Raw genomic sequence first — 17,511 nt, 5'->3', positions numbered from 1 at the left:
CTGTGATGGACTGGTCCTGATAAGTCCCTTGGTGCCCTCCACTCCTGTTTCCACATGCATGCTCTGTACAAACCTGCCCAACTGGTTGTTTGTTTGTTCTTCTTCTGCCAGCCTTCACAGTCACATTGTATTATAGGCAGAACGAAAAAAGGAAAAAAAGTGTTTTGAAAATATTAGTAGCTTGGCAGCTGAAGCTTCCCGAGGCTTTGCAGAGGGATTTGGAGTACTTATTTTCCGTACTTTCACGAGTTGTGCTATGCACTGGGCAGTAAAGCTCCAGCTCTGCAGCTGATGCCATGGAAGTAGGTTGCTGTGCTCAGATCTGGCATTTGCCTGTGCATCATCTTCCAGGTTCAGCTTTAGCACTGGCAAGACCACACCTGCACTGGGGGCTGAGGTTGCTTCCCCTGTGGGTGCCCCATTGCTGTCTCACCCTCTTGGGAAGGGGGGCGGGTGAAATCTTAGCACCAGTTTGGTTTTTAAAAACACAGAACAAACAAATTTGGGAAGAGAAAACTTACCTGTATCAAACCGGGCTTCTTTTCAGCGAAGAGAAATATCAGAAAGTTTTCATGTGCCCTGTGATTTCCCCCCTTGTCAACTCCCTGATCACATTGGATAGGCACAAACACTCAGTAACGTGATGTTCTTCATGACTGGTAAAAGATCACTTCCCACAGCTGAGAAGTGGTCCTTCAGTTATTTTGGATTTTGCCATGTCAAAGATAACTAGTCCAAGATTTTACCATCTTAAAAAAGCATATCAGCTCCTCCACTTTGCTCCCGATTCTTCCCTCCTGTTTTAGTGAATGTTACATTAAATCACATTCTGTTGCTCGTTCATTTATAGAACAAGCTATCTCTTTGCCATATTTGTGCACAGCTGCATCACATGCTTTGTGTGGCTCAGGAGGCATTGCAAATGCATGGGAGCAAAAATGCTTCCCGAGCAAAACAAGGCACCCTGCAGCACACGAGCACTGACCTGCAGAGGTGATGCTCAGCCGCTGCATGGAGCCTGTGGAAAGCTGGATTGCTGAGGGCCACTGCTGGAGGTGGAGTGCTGGGCTGGATGGACCTTTCCTCTACGTATAGGAGGAACACAGGCAGAGCAGAGAGGTGGGGAGGTCCCAGATTGCTGCAAGATGTGTTAGTATATTGTAGTGGATGGGGGATTGTTACCGAAGAGTGCTTTTGTCTCCTTTGTGAGAGAGCTGCGTGCTTTTAAAGAAGTGATTATTAATCTGCTATACTAATTTTTAAAAGCAGTAAATGAGGTACACTGGTAATCATTAGCTGGTGAGTCTGACATCCACCCCGTGCAAAAATATGGAACAGATGATGCAGAGACTGAGCCAGAATGAATGAAGGGACTGAATAGAAATAACTCCAATTAACATGGGCTTGAGGGAAAACAGGTTTGGGGGAATTATTTCATACATCTAACTTGCTCCGTTGGAAGATGATTGGCTTGTTTCTGCTGTGTAGACCCTAGATATTATGCAATTAATATGTTATGTATCAAATGAGTTTTCCAGTGCCTAAATACTGGATTTCAAAATACGAATGTAATTTGGGAATTTGTTGTCACCTGTCTGGTGTGATTCAGGAGGTATCCAGCAAGAGCTGGTTCTCTGCTCCATGCTGAATGGTGCTACTAGAAGTGACTAGCAAGAAAATATAAAACTATTTTCAGGTGAGAAACCTATGCATTCAATATGGACGGATGAAAGGCTCTATAACTGGGGGAGAATTAATTAGGTCATAGTTACAGATTGGGAGTCTTAGCATTGAGAAGCAGTGATTCTGAAAGATACTTGGATAATAATATAATGCTGGAAGCACATGGTCAGCCAATGAGCTGTGTCCCAGAGAGCTAATGCACTCTTCACATGTAGTTGCAGCACTGAAAGATAGTGTCTTATCCTGGTCTGAGTGCTGGAGTGATGGCTCCTGGGATGTTCGGTAACTTCTGGTGTCCCCCATCTTGCCTGGAACATGAAAACCTAGGGAGTATTTGGGAAAGCTTTGTAACTCAGCAACTGGAGTCACCATGAGAGACAGACCAAAGCAAATTTATGATACTCTAAACCTTCTTTGCATCTTACCCTAAAATACCTTTGCACTTATGCAAGTATAATCCTGCAAATAAAACTGTCTCAGTAATGTTTCTTAATAGAAAACATTAGTTTGGACCTTTCCATTCACATCTGTGACTAAATATCACCAAGATCTATCTGTAGAAGTACATTGTTGGGAATGGTACAGATTAGAAAAAGGAAGGTAACTATTGACTACCACCAGGGGAAAAACAGTATTTCAGAAGTTACAGCCGACAGACTGCTAAATAGGCTGAAAGTCGGGGTCCCAGGTGCAAGAAAGCCTCCAGCAGGATGCTTCCTAATGAAAGCTCACAATTCCTCCTTCCAGTTTAATAAAGCTCCTGTTTACAGGGGAGCTAGCTGTATCTGCCTTTATTGCCAGCTGTTGGACACTGCAGCGTGGTAACACGGAGACATACAAGTAATGGCTACCTCTCAGCATGAGGAAGGCTTCTTGAAATCCTGCCCACTGTAGTGTTTTTCAGTGTGTGTGCAGTAGTCAAACGAAAGATGCTCAGTTCTTTCTCATCATCGGGGAGTCAGCACTGGCCAGGGTTCACGTGAAACACATTAACTTATGTACTTACGCTTATGCTGTGAGTACAAGTGGAGCTGGTGGGGGAAGCCAGAACCAATTAGATTAATCATCTCCACTTGCTCCAGCGGAGGGCGGATTTTGGTGCTGTTCCAGTGTCTGAAATCAGGCATCATCCCCATTTCTCAGTGTTGCTGTCAGCCTGGCAATGCAGTTGGAACTCGGACAGGGCTGCAGTAAGGACTAGGGTAAAAAAATCACTTTGCTATTTTGTCTGGTAGGAAGGGCTTCCTCACTAAATCTGGCTGTTCAAAAGGCAAATTACTGGTGCTGCTGCTCAGGCTGCAAGGAACCACTTCCTGGCTTTATTGCTGTTGTTTTATGTAGATGGCATGTTTCTCTCCTCTGAGCTGGTGTTTACTTACATTTTCTTTTTCATGGGAAGAACCTCATGAGGAACTTTAATGCCCTGTCATCCTTCAGGTTTACGATGTCTTTCTCTGGGTGGCACCTAAGGATCCTAAGCCAGGGGCACCCCTGCGGCAGAGGCCCCTTGGGGTGCAGAGCTGGAGGCAGCCCAGCAGGTTGTGGTGAGGGTCAGCGTGCACCAGGGTCTGCAAACTCCACAGAGCCTGAAATAAGGAGCAGCTTGTTAGGCCTCCGACTGTGTGTGCAATAACGCAGCCTCCTGAGTAGGACACTGAAAACACTGGAGCATTTTTTGGAAGGAGTACTAGAAAAAAGATCTCTGCCTGAAGCATCACCTGTGTTTCCCCCTAATCCCAGCTGGCAGGACAGAAGTCCCCAAGTACTTGTACTGCACCAGCACACAGGTCTGCTCGGCTTGGCTGTCAGGAGGGAGGAGAAGCAGGAATTAATCTCTTCAGGCAGAAAAAGGAATTGAGTCGAGGCTGCCAGAACTGTTCCGTGCCCTGCCCAAGCTACTGTGCGGGTAGACAGAAAGGGTGACCCCGTCTGAATGCCAGCCTATTGTGAGATTTGGCCTGGAGGGAGAGCCCTGAGAGTGCTGGGGAGGTGTGTGGAGCACCTCTGCTTACAGAGGGGGTTCGTGACTAAACAGCGGGGCACCTTGCTCCCCAGCATGGTGTTGTCCAGGCTCCTCTCTTGGGAATGGATCCACCCTATGAGGGAGGATAAGCTTCACTGTCCACAGGCTTTTCCCCCAGACACGCATTCCTTTGGCAGCCCTGTATCACTTGAAAGCAGGCAGGCTCCTCAAGAAGCACCAGGCTGCTCTCCAGGACTGTGTTAAAGGGACTGGACAGCATTTATCCAGCGGTGCGAGTGCTGACAGGGCACTGCTGTGGGGCAGGCAGCCATGTTGGGACCCGCATGGACGTTTTGGTACCGGGGAGGGAAGCTTTCAGTGGTGCTCGTGTGGTTCAGCAGCAGTGAAGGGGATGGCTGAGGACTGTGGAGCTGAGTGTTTGTGGGTCTAACCACAGTTCTGTGAAAGGGAATACCTTATCAAGCGGATATCCTGCTACCCCCTAGATTATGCCTGTAGCAGACCTGCTTGCTGGGTTCTGTGAGGTACTCAAGCATTGCAATGATGGGGAGCCAGAGACATGCCTTACCTCACAGGTGCTGAGCGCCCATATCTCACACCATTTCAGCTACACTGTGCTTTCAGGAGGAGCATGTCCCTATACCTTGCTCCCTTTCAGCCTGCAACAAGTGGCATAAAAGACTGCACACAATGGAAATACCCTCAGAGTCGCTACACACAACATGTGCTTTCTTCATTGTGAAGGGAAGAGGAGTCAAGAAGCCATGCCCGAGCGTAGGCTGTTGTTCTAACCTTTTGCTCACATTCAGGAACAATGACCTATTGTTATGTTGTTTCCCGCAGATTATACTAACAACCAGCGAGCAGTGAGGCATGAAAAGTGCTCGGGTTTCTTAGATTGAACTCTAATGTAAGAAAATGTGTCAGCTTTTTAAAGGCCAATCAAAAATGCACAAGAAGGTGAGTTGTATAAAATAGGAATTTTGCTGTAACCTTCAAAACTTGAAAACTTCCTGGAAGAAATTGATTTTATCATGGGCCCTCAGGTATACTTGTGTTCTCTTCAACTATTTTACAATTTGGTGATTATATACATAAGTTTCTTCTCTAAGTGAGTGTAGTCTAATGTTGGTAGAATGCATCTGATTGTGAGAAGATGCCCCGTGCTGTGGGATCCCCTTGTCTGTCTTTGGCAGGCAGCAGCAGCTGGAGGTGTTGGGGAGGGAAGGTGCGAGTTCCTGTGGGGGTTTTGCTTTGCAAGGCAGCTGAACTGCACCACAGCCGCTCTCTCGCTCCCCTTCCTCAGAAGAGGAGGGGAAGAAGAAAAGGAAAGAAACAACTCACGGGTTGAGATAAGGATAATTTCATTAAATGAAAAATAATTATTAAGGTTAAATTATTAAATTAAATAATTTAACTAAAGGGAAAAGGAAAAAGGAATTACTCTCTACTTCCCACCAATGAGCGATGCTTGACCATGTCCTTGAAGCATGGCCTCAATGCATGTAGCTGTTGTTTGGGAAGACAGATGTTTTCACAACAAGAGCCCACATCTCTCCTATTCTTCCCCTTTCCCACCTTTTATTGCTGAGTATGACACCACGTGGTATGGAATATCCCTTCGGTTGGTTTAGGTCAGCTGCCCTGGTGATGTCCCCTCCCCATCTCTTGCCCACCCCCAGCCTGCTGGCTCTTGGAGGCTTGGAGGGAGTCCTGATGCTGTGCCAGCACTGCTCAGCAGCAGACACAGCATGGTTGTGATGCCACTGCTGTTCTAGCTCCAACTGCAGAGCGCAGCACTGTATGGGCTGCCCCAGGCAAAGGTAACTCCATCCCAGCCAGACCCAGCACAGCTCTGTGAGCTTACTCAAGTGTTACAATTATTTGTGCACCAGCAAGTCTGCAATATATTAGGTATAAAACCAATTGTCACTGAAATACACTTTAGTGACTTCAGTGATGTGGCACCAAAGATGCACTGAATGATGTTCAGCTCTCATTTGGGCAATTCAATAACACGCTATTAGTGGTAGACTAATGACATCTGCATGTAAATGTTCTGTCTGCAGAGAAGGTCACGGTCCTCATATTCTGGGTTTTCATTTGTTCATTGGGGCTGGCCTAGCTTTTAGTGAGCTTTAACCTGGGAGCTGCAACATATCATGGCACTTCGAATGCTTTGCTGTCAGACAAATGACGTTCATTGTGAAAATTAACAAGCAGACAAGCCTAAAGTAACTTCATTGAGGGGATGGGTTTTCCTTACTAAACTGATGTGGTCCTTTAGTTAACCAATGCTACTAGAGAGCTTACACAAATCAAAAATCCCTTGCTTGAAGAATTGTAGATCCAGTTCCTTTATGTTAGCAAAGTCAACTTGACAGGGATAATTATTTATAAAACCACCTGATATTTATCACATGATAAGCAAATACCAAATTTGTGTAGGCTGCCTGCACCATAATTTCTTTACCTATTTAGTTTGGTAACAGAATCCCTCAACATTCAGATACTTGATTTTCTTACTGTTAGACTGGTAAACAGATCTGTATGACACATTTCCACAGTTTTCCAGTGGATCTGAATAGCACCAGATCTCTCTGGTGGAACACCTATTCATACCCATAAAAATGGCCCTATGATTAACAGGATACTGTCACACCAAATCCTGGCACAATTTTCAGCAGAAAATTTTCAGCAGTGCTGGCTGCACTAGAAAACTTCTGCCTTTATCACCTGCATCAACATTTAACTTACTCGCATTAGTTTATCATACCTACTCATGGATAAGCATAAATCTAAGCAAAGATATTTACTAAATAAATGTATTTAAAATCATCCATCTCTTGTCCACAGATGTCATATCCCATGCTGATTCATGTGGCTTTTGTGGAATTCAGCTGCATAAAATGAAGGTGGCCCTGTTTTGTCACTCAACTAAAAGGTGTTCTCTCTTAAGAGCTACATTGGAAAGGGACAAGAATTTTCTCTGCACACACAAAAAAAAAATAGTCTCTGTTTTCAGATGCCAGTTCTGCACTGATTTATTTTCAGCATTTTGGGATAATGAGGATGGAAAACACAGTACAAGCTTCTCAGTCACGTAAATAAGTTGTAAAACATACTGAGAGTTTTCAGCACATCTTCAGCAATGGATCATTAGATAGGAGGAATAAACAAAGGGACCATCAGCATGACCTCTGCATAATGCACTTAATGACTGCCAGCTACATTCATAAATTTGCAGACAGTGGGTTTTATCACCATGTGTAAATCAAGGTCGAGTTTCATACTTGCTGTGGAGTTCATGAGAAAATGGAGACTGACGTCTTGCATTGCATTTTAGGAGCTTGAGTGGGATGTGGGCTGGAGGCTGCTTGGGTATATCATATGGTTAGGTGAGATTTTATATAGACTTTTACTTGCTATTTTGGTGGAAAATAATTATTTACTGCGGTACACAACAACTGTTTTAAAATAGAAATGGAGTGATCTTGTGTGTCTTCGTTTTTTGGTGTTCTTTTCTTCCCCTTTTCTTAACACTATTCAGATGAATACACTCATTGAGCCAGCATTGCATGCCCCAGTGACAGGAAAGCCCTACACCATATAGCGCTGGTTCAAGGGACTTCACAGAAAACGCTGGAGCACGATGCCAAGCTGGATTTTGCTGATCAAACACCACAACTGAAGGTATCCGTGCTGCAGCCACTGGGCCCAGACCAGGTGGCAAGTGACAGAAGTAAGGAAACATCTTCAAGTTACACCAGGGGATGTTTAGGTTGGATATTAAGAATTTCTTCATGGAAAGGGTGGTCAAGCATTGGAGCGGGCCGTCCAGGGAAGAGGTGGAATCCCCTTCCCTCTCCGGACAGGCCGTGTTCTTGAAAATGTGTTTTCTTCCTTTGGGAATGGGTCTAGTTGCATTAACTCCTTTCAGCACTCAAATACATTTCAGCACAATAAACACTGTAAAATGAAGTCATTTTTCTGCCTGTAAAGATCTCAGTGCTAGCTCTCCCACATCAGCTTTGTTGATGACATTGTAATTCAGTGAGCCACAGAACTATGGATATATCTGAAGCATGGTTTCTTTTAAATTGATTTTCTTTACAGATAAGTTTTCTTCCTGGGCACTTTTGTGAAAGCTTCTGTCAACCCTATTTAATTGAATTGTAGCTGAAAACAATAATATTACATTTACATTAGCTGTAAAAGTCTCTGCATTTTTTCCCCTGTAGCCCATCTGGCTTTAATGCCTCTAAGTTAGTTAAAATGAACAAATTTCATTAAATCAAAATGTAATGTGCTGCATTAATGAACTGCTGTATTAAGCAGGCAGTTAAAAAAAAAAAAAAAGTGTAATATTGATGTTTAGTCTTGGTAAAAGCACTTTCCACAAGAACAATACAGCATTCCTGCTTCAGCTTGTGTAATTATTTTCCTTCTGCGTGGGTTTTGAAACTGAATGAACCTGAGCTAAAAATGATCTGGATCAGCACAAAAAAAAAAAAAAAAAAAAAAGATGGCGTGATTACAGCACGCCGGTTCCCCTGGCCACCAGCACGCAAACGAATGATGCACAAGAATTTAAAAAGCGAAATCAGCCCCACAGATTTACACTTGATTTAAACAATCAGCACATAGACACCAAGTGTGATGTGTACGGGAGTCATTTTAGGCAAACCTCGCCACGCTTTCTGACTCATTAGAAATAGAAAGCCTTCTCAAGGGAGCTGTTGTCAGGTTACTAGAGCAGCATTCCTCCACACCCCTCAGAAAGGGTGCGAAGCCTGACTCTCTGTAAACCCTCCCTATCCACAGTCATCCCTTCAGTAGGGAGGATGTGCTTCCCGGCATTGAGGACGGCTCTGGTAGGGGCTGTTAGGTAAAACCTGTCAGCAAGAGAACTACATCCAGTTAGGAAAGCTGTTGAAGACACTGAAAGACGGTGGCTGGTTTTGAAGGCCAAGAGATGGGGAGCTTGCACCAGACCTGGCAGAGGAGAACCAGCCTGGATCAGTGCTCTGCAGGCACCCAGGTACCTCTGCAGGCAGGCAGAGCACGAAGACACCAGCAGAGCCAGCATGAAGGGGATGTCACTCCCTCTGAAACCAGGGAGGGATGCTCCCTGCCACTTGAAATAAACACAAATAAACGATCAGGCTACACAAAAGCAGGAGATTCACTTTACACCCTCATTAAGAATCCTTTTACTCATTGTGGGTTTTTCTAATGAATCGGCGAAGATGCAGGCCAAGTACCACAGCTGTAATTGTGGTAGGTGCAAACAGGGACTTTTTCTTGATAGCCATAGGAGAAAACTTCCCAGAGCTGGGCTAAATGCCTTGGAACAGCTGGAGTAAGCAGGCTGAAAATAGCAGGCAGGCTCTGCCAACAAGGAAACACAGCTGACCACAATACCCTCACTACTTCTGTAGCCAGCCAGGCACCCCTAAGAAGGTGAGGTTGAGACAGAGATGTAGGAATTTTTGTTCTGGATATCATCTGGGTGGCCCAGCCTGTGCTGGGGAGCAGATCTGTCCCTTCGTGACACAAGCTGGCAGCACTTTTCCTGTTTTTCCCCACAACACTCCCGATGAAATGTAGAAATCTGACCTTGAGGATAATGATATATCCCTAGGACCGGAGAGGGGTGCTCAAACACTGCGATAAAACATGCCATATAAGTGCCGCAGATGGAAAGCGGATATGGGTTCAGGGTTTGCCAAGTGGGAAGAGTAAGGTCAGGCTTGCAGAAGACCCTTTGGGGAGCACGCTGTGCAGCAAAAAGCCCAGCCCGAGGAAAGGGGAGTACCTCCACTGCTGGCCTGTCAGCTGCTTTGCAGGTACTAATGAATTGAGCGTGCAGCGTCGTGCCGTGCAGAGTAAGCGGACCAGGCACAGGGAGATGTCTGACATACATTTAGAGGTGTATTTAATATCGCAGCGCTTCCGGATTCCACTAACATGCTAGGGATTTTGGCATCGGGTCAATGTTTGCATCAGTACCATGTGTCTCTGGAACAGCAGTGCTTACTTTAGAGCCGGCTATGAAAATAGTTTCCATTATAACCCCTTGTTTTCACATGCTTCTTACTTTTTTTTTTTTTTTAAATCCTCTTTTGAGTAAAAAATTTCCATTTTGTATCTTTGCCAAAAGGTGAAGTCCCCCCCCCCTTCTTTTTCTTCAGCTTAGGGGAAGAATCTTGCGGACGTTTTTGAGTCATGGGAGAGTGGAAAAAAAAATAGATTTTCCCAGTAGGGAAATAAAAAGATGCATATTTTCATAAAAGTAGAAAGAAGGGGGAAATGAAACTGAAGGCTAAAACTTGTATTTTTGGCCTAGAGATTTCTGTAGTTAGCTAGCATCGTAGGGAATGACTTTGATTTAACAAAGACAGATATTATTCAGACTTCTGGCAGTTAATGATGCCCAGGTCCAGGTTTCAAACATTGCTGGTGTTCAGGATATTATTTAAGGTTGTGTCTTTACAGCTGCCCATTTAAAGGGGAAGGAGCTGGTCCCCTGTGGTCGCCTGCCCTTCGGTGCTAATTATAGTCCAGCAGCACATTGAAATTCATTCCAAAATCTCATTGAACGGAGAGGAATTAGAGGAACGGTTGTGCCAAACTCTCAGCTTTTCCAAAGATGAGAGTTCTCTCAATTCTCGCTCAAGCCAGAAAGAACAAGTGGATGTGTTGAAGCCATGGGCAGGCTCAGGCACTTTGAAAGGGCATTCAGGGTGTTCATGTGTGGCTGGCTTAAGCAGCTGAGAAACTTCGTTTTTGAATTTGCTATTTTTTTGTTGTTACTGTTGTTGATGATGTCTCTTTTCCCCCCTTCGTATAGGCTAGGAAGCAGCAGTGTAAAAATCTGCTGTGCGATGTATAGTCACATTGAGTCAGTTAACGAGCAGACGAGGAAGGAAAGAGATAGGCATCTAGCAGCCACCACGGGCAGTGGGCCTCTGCTCCTAGGCTGCTTTCTGTTACTGCTTTTCCTGGTGGGAGCTGTAGCTGATGCATTCCTGGTAAATCCCCTTCCACACGTCCCACAGAAGACACCAGGTGAGCCCCACTGTTGGGCTGATGGTACCATTGTGACCTTCAGATGTGCATTTTCTGGCCTTTTTTGCAACTCCTAGCTATGCAGCCTGAACATTTCATTAAATGTTTCACTTTCTATCATTCAAAACCTGCTCTAAGTGTACGTATGTTTGGCAAAGACATCCCAAATGATGTGTTTATGTTGCTCCGGTGCCAAAAAGCAGTGATTCATTAAGAAGCCTGGAGACGCAGAGGGAAAGCTGCAGCCAGCAACCACCACATGTGCTCTGAAGAACAGAAAGCTGTGTTTTCCTAAGGAAAATGGTCGGTGCAGTGGGATGGGTGTCATAGCTGGCTGAAGGGAAGAGGCACTGCTGGACAGGCTGGATAAATTCTCAGGGATAACTGGGCTTTGCTGCGGCAGCAACAGCCAGGAGGCTGCCGTTAAGCACAAGTGGGAGAGGGAAAAAATATCCAGGGGAGCCAGTGAAGCTGGTAGGAGCCTTTCCTTGTGGTGCTGAATTGGGGTGTTCCTGTGCTGGGAGCACTGCTACGGTGAAGAAGAGGTGGAGGAAGAGAGGTGGTGTCCCAGAGTAGGAACAGACCTCCAGCTGCTTTGTTTTCTCTGCTGGGACTATGCCAGCTCCTATCAGTAATGGGGCCTGCTCGCTCTATTTATTGTAACTACCGATACGAACTCCAAGTGGCTAAAGTCTCTGAAAAGCTGGCAAAACCCCAGCTCTTGAGGAATTCCACAACCCGGCATGGCATTTTTGCACCAGTGCTTTCTTCTTCCCCAGTGGCCTGAACTAGGACAAGCAGAAGGCTATTAATAATTTTTAATGCAGTCCTTTTTGCTTTTCATCGTAAATCTGGAACCACAGACAAAACTGATACCCGGTGATAAATGCATGCTTGATTGGAGAAGTTCTGGCAGTTGTTGTCTGTTTGGAAAAAGGAAACGCTGCCGTGTGCTGTCGTAGTGCTGTCACTGCGCCGCGAAGCTCAGCGCAACAGGCAGCTGCCGGGACCGCACAAAGAGACCGAACACATAGGAATAGCACAAGTATTGGTAGTTCTTATTACTGATGATAGTGGAAACATAGAAGAGCTTTTGAACATTTAAAGTTTAGCATTCCAATAAGTATGTGGGTGAGACTCTACAGGCTTTGGATAATAAATATATCATGGGGCATCTCTGTGGGGTTCATCTTTTTTTCAGGAATATCTGGTATAGGCTTAGGGACAAAGTGGGATCGAGTATGTCTGTTCCCCTTTGTGCTTTAAGCAAAGACAGAAGCTAGCTTTTTTTTTATTTATTTATTTATTTATTTATTTATTTATTTATTTTCCCAGTGTGCACGGCACAATGCTTTGCTCTTGTTTAAAGAGTAAAACAAAATCTGAGCCCTGAAGAACACATATATAGCATACATTAATAGTATATTACTTTTCAGTAAGATATAAATAAATAAATAAAACCTACACGACTCTGCTGGTGTCAGAAGGGCCTAATTAATCATTATCTGAACTGTTCATTTGATCACCTTTCATAGTCTTGCACAATTGGGCTAAGAAATTCTCTACAACCTAGATTACACCAGTCCTGCTACCTGTGCCATAAGGCTTTAGGCAGCCAGTAACACCTAACATAGTAGATGTGAAAGTAATAATGCCCCAAATACTTGTTGAAATACTCTGGGTCTGTGAGTAATGGAAGGTTCCTGTGTAGGTCAGGTTTGCAAAACACCAACTGACTTCACACATTTTCAAGTGGAAAAAAAAAAAGATTGGCAACAAACACAATAGAGAAATGTCATAGAATTTAGAATTTGCTCTTAAAGAACATGAAAGAAGAAAACATTGTAAAGACATTGTGGGAAGTAACGGGGATGGAGGGAAAGCATCTAGAAGCTATTAGAAGGAGGCGCAGCAGGGGAGCAGGGCAGTTTCCGAAGCTGAGCAGCACGGTGCGTGCAGGAGGCGAGCACACTTACTTTCCATGCCTCCAGAAACATCTGGGCCGGGACCATGCTCTTTCTGTTTTCTGCCTTTCAACCACACACGTTATGTAAATTACTTTAGAAGATCTGTGCCACGAGAAACTGCAAACTGTTATTAAAATGAACACGGGGATTTTTCAATATACTCGCAACGTTCGCTTCTGTAGAAGCCTTCCCTAGAACAACTTGCCAGGCACGAGTAACGTAAGTCAAAGGGTACAACAAAAGCTACAAATCAGATGTTACAGTCACATGGGTAGATCTGTAAGCATTCATCACCGACCATTTAAAATCTTATCGATGTTCCCTCTAGGTACAGACAGCACCGAGTCAGCATCGCCAGGGCCACACAGCCGAGGGTACCTAGCACACGGCCCGGGTAATAAATTATTGAACTGCCGTGGCAAAGAATTGTTTACGTGATTAACCACCGTCTGAAATTTGCTTACAAAGTGTTTGGTGAATAATTTAGGCTAGCAAACGAGTTGGTAAGTGCACAGCCTATTTGCGGATGATTTGTGAGCAGAAAGAAAAACTGCCTGTGCCAAATTGCCACGGATAAGTTTGCCCAGCTGTGCTTGCGATGGCAACAAGCTGGGCAGGACAAATAGGAGGAGATACTGAAACAGAGCCAGCATCACCTGAATACTGATGAAAGCCTCAGCCCCTCAGATCTCTCTTAGGTAAGGGCCAGCCTACTTGTCTCCCAGCAGCCTTACTGCTGTACAAGCAGATCTCATCCAAGGAATGTCCACTATTTGTTTTAATCAGAATAGTCCTCATTAGCATATTAATTGCACTGGCCTAAGGCTTTGAACCCCTAGCTTCCAAATTTAAAGACTGAACTACAGAGGTTCCTCTCAGCTAGCTGCTCCGCATGGCTCCCTTTCATTCGACTATGCAGAAAGTATGTATGTGGGGTTGTTCTGTGGGGGGAAGGGGAAGCCATAGATTGGTGATGATCACTCAGACACAATGGCCTCTTTTTAAAAAGAGACTTCAAACTCTTTTTGTGCTGTATTTGTGTATAGGAGATGGGAGGTGACACTGCGAGAGCACAGAATTGCTATTGAAGGCTATTCAGTATAAAAAAGGACACAAACATATTTTAACATGTTTTAAAAAAATATTTTAAAATATTAAAGTATTTAAAAAATACTTTTAAAATAAGTATTTCAAAGTGAAAGAACAATCTAGGGTTATTATATTTTGACAGTGCTTGTTTAAGAACTACATCCAGTCCATGTTCTAGTCTTGAGCAAACAGGCTCATGCGGTGCCCTCTGCAGACTCTTCCCATTTGTAGCTGCAAACTCTCTACAGGCAGGCACAAATTCATTGTCCTTGTTAGAATCCTTAGTGTGAACCATGACTAAAAAAAAATATTTATCTTCTTGTTCATGTTTGCTAATGTCAAACCTTTGCTTTGTTCACTTAATTATACAGTTCTCCAGTCTGTAGGATGAAGTGCTGCTCCTCTTCTACCAGCTCTGCATTGAATTTTATTTCATATTTATACTTTAATTAATATTTTTTCCTCTTACAAGGTTGAATGCTTTTGCCAGTCCTGCATTCTGAATCCTGTGGTTAAACATGGTGTCCTCTCCCTGCAGCTTCTGTTATGTTTAGTGCCATAATTTAATGTCAGTGACTGAAGGAAGAGAAATATAAATTCACTTTTTAAAAATGCCTCTTCACTGAATGTGATCCTACAGAGCTCTAAAGACAGGACAACGGCATCCTACATGTTGTAGGTCATGTATTGCCATCAGTTGTCCTGGTATAATAAGCCCACTGAAATACAGCCTTCTTTGAAGCTTTGCTGATGGATGGAATTTGTTCTTTGATGTGTGAGAGAGGTTAAAAGCTGTGCATTATTCCATTCTCCCTTGGGAACTATTTTGAAATTTTACATTCTCTCCAGTAAAGACATCTCATGCTAGCCATTTATACAAGGAGCAGTACGTGTGTTCTAAAAACACTTCTGAAGTTCACGAAGAAGCTATTTTTCCTCTTTTGGTGGAGGATTTGAGCAAGTGCAGAGTTTAACAGAACTCCCTATGGTACCCAGCACAGTAACTTGGGACAAGAAGGGAAGAAAGGTGGAGGTAGCATGATGCAATCAGATAAACACAGTTCTGACACCAAAACCTAACCATGACACTGCATCCAATGACCACGTTTATGTGAATGTTGCGTCAGGGCAGTTGGGCACCACTTACCAGCACTGAATAAAGGATCTATGGAGATAGTGCTGGATGCTCCCAGCATCTTGTCCATCACAAATATCAGTCTCCTTAATAAGAACTTGAAATGTGCTAATGCAAGTAAATTATTTCCTGTTGAAAATTTGCTCTTTTGGTACATTTTGTAATCAGAAGCTTCATTTTCTTATTCTATATGATATGCCTACAATCTGTTAGTGTTATAAATTAATGTTTATCTTCCCTAAACTAGAACTGAGCTTCCTGACTTTGTAGAGTAGTAATTCCACCAGAGTAGTTCTGCAACATACTGCTAAGCACCACTGAGGTATGGTGGTGACAGGACCCTTGCAGTGAGATGGCTGCAAAGAAATGATATAAAAAAATCACAACCATCAATTAACAATTTTTTTTTATTATTTTTTTTTTTTTTGGGGGGGGGGAAGTATTGGCAATTAATTCACCTGGACTGGAGGATGTGATGGCTATACCCATTTTATGTGCTTACAGATAGACTTTGAGGAGTTTATTACCTTCACAGGCATCATTGCAGACAGATGATCTATACATTTGCATTGTAAACTGGGTAGGGGAACACAAATTCCTTTGATAAAATTAATGAGATGCACCAGAGGCAGACAGGAGCACTTTTATGTTCCTGTTTACAAGTAACTCCAAAGGGATAATTCAGGTTTCTCAAAACAAACCCTTCTAAAGTCATTTTTCAAGGTAATAAATGTGGGGAATTGTTGGAGAACAAACAAACAAACAAACAAAAAGAAACAACAACAAAAAACCACCACCATCTTCTGAGAAAGAAGTGCTAGGATTCAGTTGTTTAAGAAGCTTCAGGAAGCATCTGCTTGTGTGGAAGGAGGGATGATCAGAGCATCTCCTCCAGCCTCTTTCTTAACTCCTGCTGCATAGCTCAGTCTGGTGTCTCTGTACGCGTCCCTGTCACTTTTCCACAACGCAGTGCTCTGCAGGGGCCTCCTGGATTGCCAGGAGCGCTGTAATACTTGCTCTTCTTGCACTTGTATATTGAAATGCAGCACCTGTGTCAGTCTTCGCTGTGCACATCCACACCAAGCCTTTTGCTGGAGAGCACTTGTTGCACTTTGCATCTCATCTTGTGGATTTTGAGTTGTCTCCCAACTTTCAGTGTTTTTCTATAGCTGTAGACAGGAGCACTGGACACCATATAGTGTTTTTTGTCTGATAAGAAGCACAATGATGTAACTGTATCTCTACTTACCATTTTCCCATTTGCACATCCAAATGAGAATATTACCTTTCCTGTGCATCAGCAGTAGCTCACATGCATCAGCTTTCTCAGATACAGCTCCTGCAGGCTGCTTCGCTCGGTCCTTCATGTCTGACTTTGTTCTTCTGACCCTATTCAAACTCACTTGGTTGAACGAGCTGAGTTCATTAAATAATCCAGATAAGTCTTTGACTGCCTCGTCCTTGTTATCCCTCTGGTAATATTTACTCCACCTAAAATTGCTGCCAGGAGTGATTTATTTAGCCTTTCAGAGCTGTTTGAAATAATTCCTCTCTAGATGGCCGATGAAAGCACTGAGAGCCTCCCTACAGCTCCCCAACAGAAGCACCCTCATTAAATGTTAGTGCCCCGCAAGCAATTGGTCTTCATTTATCTAGTTCTTCCTCTGTTTGTGCTTTAGTAATTTTGTGTTGTCCTCACTTTTTCCTCTCATACTAAATCAAATACCTGATGGAAGTCTATTACGCTCAAGCCAGTACCTTTGGGAACTGGAAGCCTTAATCGCATCGAACAAGGGAATAGGTTTGTTTATACTATGACCTGTTTTCTATAAAAACCATGAAGATTGGTGTTAGTTGTATTCTTGCCTATTTGTCATGTCTTAGTTAACTACAAGACCCTGCTGTCTGTGACTGATGCCAGGTTAAGTGGCTGCTGCTGTTACCTGAGTACTGGACCTCCCGAAACACCATCGTAGTACCAACACTGTGATGTTGGAAGGCCACAGATCTCCTCAGCCACCCTCTAGGACTTCCAGGCCTCTCCAAACCGTGTTAATTTCACCCTGTGTCTCACTAACAGATGCTCTCTGGCATCTTCTTCACAAGAGCCTTCCGTGTCCTCCTGTGACGCATCTTCCTGCTCGATCCTAGGTACTGAGCAGCAATAGCGACTAGATTTTTGTGTGTGTGTTTTCCTTTTTTTTTCCCTCCATCGGCTAACAGTTACCTGTGTGTTGTAGGATTAAGCCCTCAGGGGGGCTTGGATTAGGCAGCAAAAGAAAAATAATAACGAGACCTAGAAACTTTGTTCCCTTTGCCCCGGTGCTAGGCAGGACGCCTCTGTTTGCCCCAAGCCTTCCCCCTCGGCTGATCCCCCTGCCCGGATCCCTTCTCCCACTTCTCAGAGCCGAGCCCTGGCTGCTGGGGGCTGCCCTCCCGGCCCAGCAGCCGGCACGGCCTCGGGGAGGGCCCCGCGCGGGGCCGAGGCGGTGCCGGGGGCGGGGGCCGCGGTGGGCGCGGCGCCGGGCCCTCCGTCCCGCTCCGAGCCGTGCCCCGGCAGCATGAGGGGCGGCCGCCGGGAC

The 17,511-nt window shown here is 44.4% G+C and overlaps 1 protein-coding gene across 5 annotated transcripts in view; it reads left to right on the top strand.

Annotated features, from left to right (window-relative positions):
* PHACTR2 (phosphatase and actin regulator 2) overlaps positions 1-17,511 on the top strand; it is a 135,625-nt gene that overhangs the window by 37,585 nt on the left and 80,529 nt on the right. Inside the window, exon 1 of one of the 5 annotated variants that reach the window (XM_035320107.1) lies at positions 17,428-17,472. The exons of the other annotated variants lie outside the window; for them this stretch is intronic. The gene's annotated coding sequence lies outside the window, so the exon portion shown is untranslated. Of the gene's footprint in view, positions 1-17,427; positions 17,473-17,511 lie in introns of those variants that run through there. 5 annotated transcript variants of the gene reach the window in all.

Source organism: Oxyura jamaicensis, chromosome 3 (genome assembly GCF_011077185.1).
Source record: "Oxyura jamaicensis isolate SHBP4307 breed ruddy duck chromosome 3, BPBGC_Ojam_1.0, whole genome shotgun sequence".
NCBI classification, from domain to species: domain Eukaryota; kingdom Metazoa; phylum Chordata; class Aves; order Anseriformes; family Anatidae; genus Oxyura; species Oxyura jamaicensis.
This window is presented reverse-complemented; position numbering and strand designations above follow the sequence as displayed.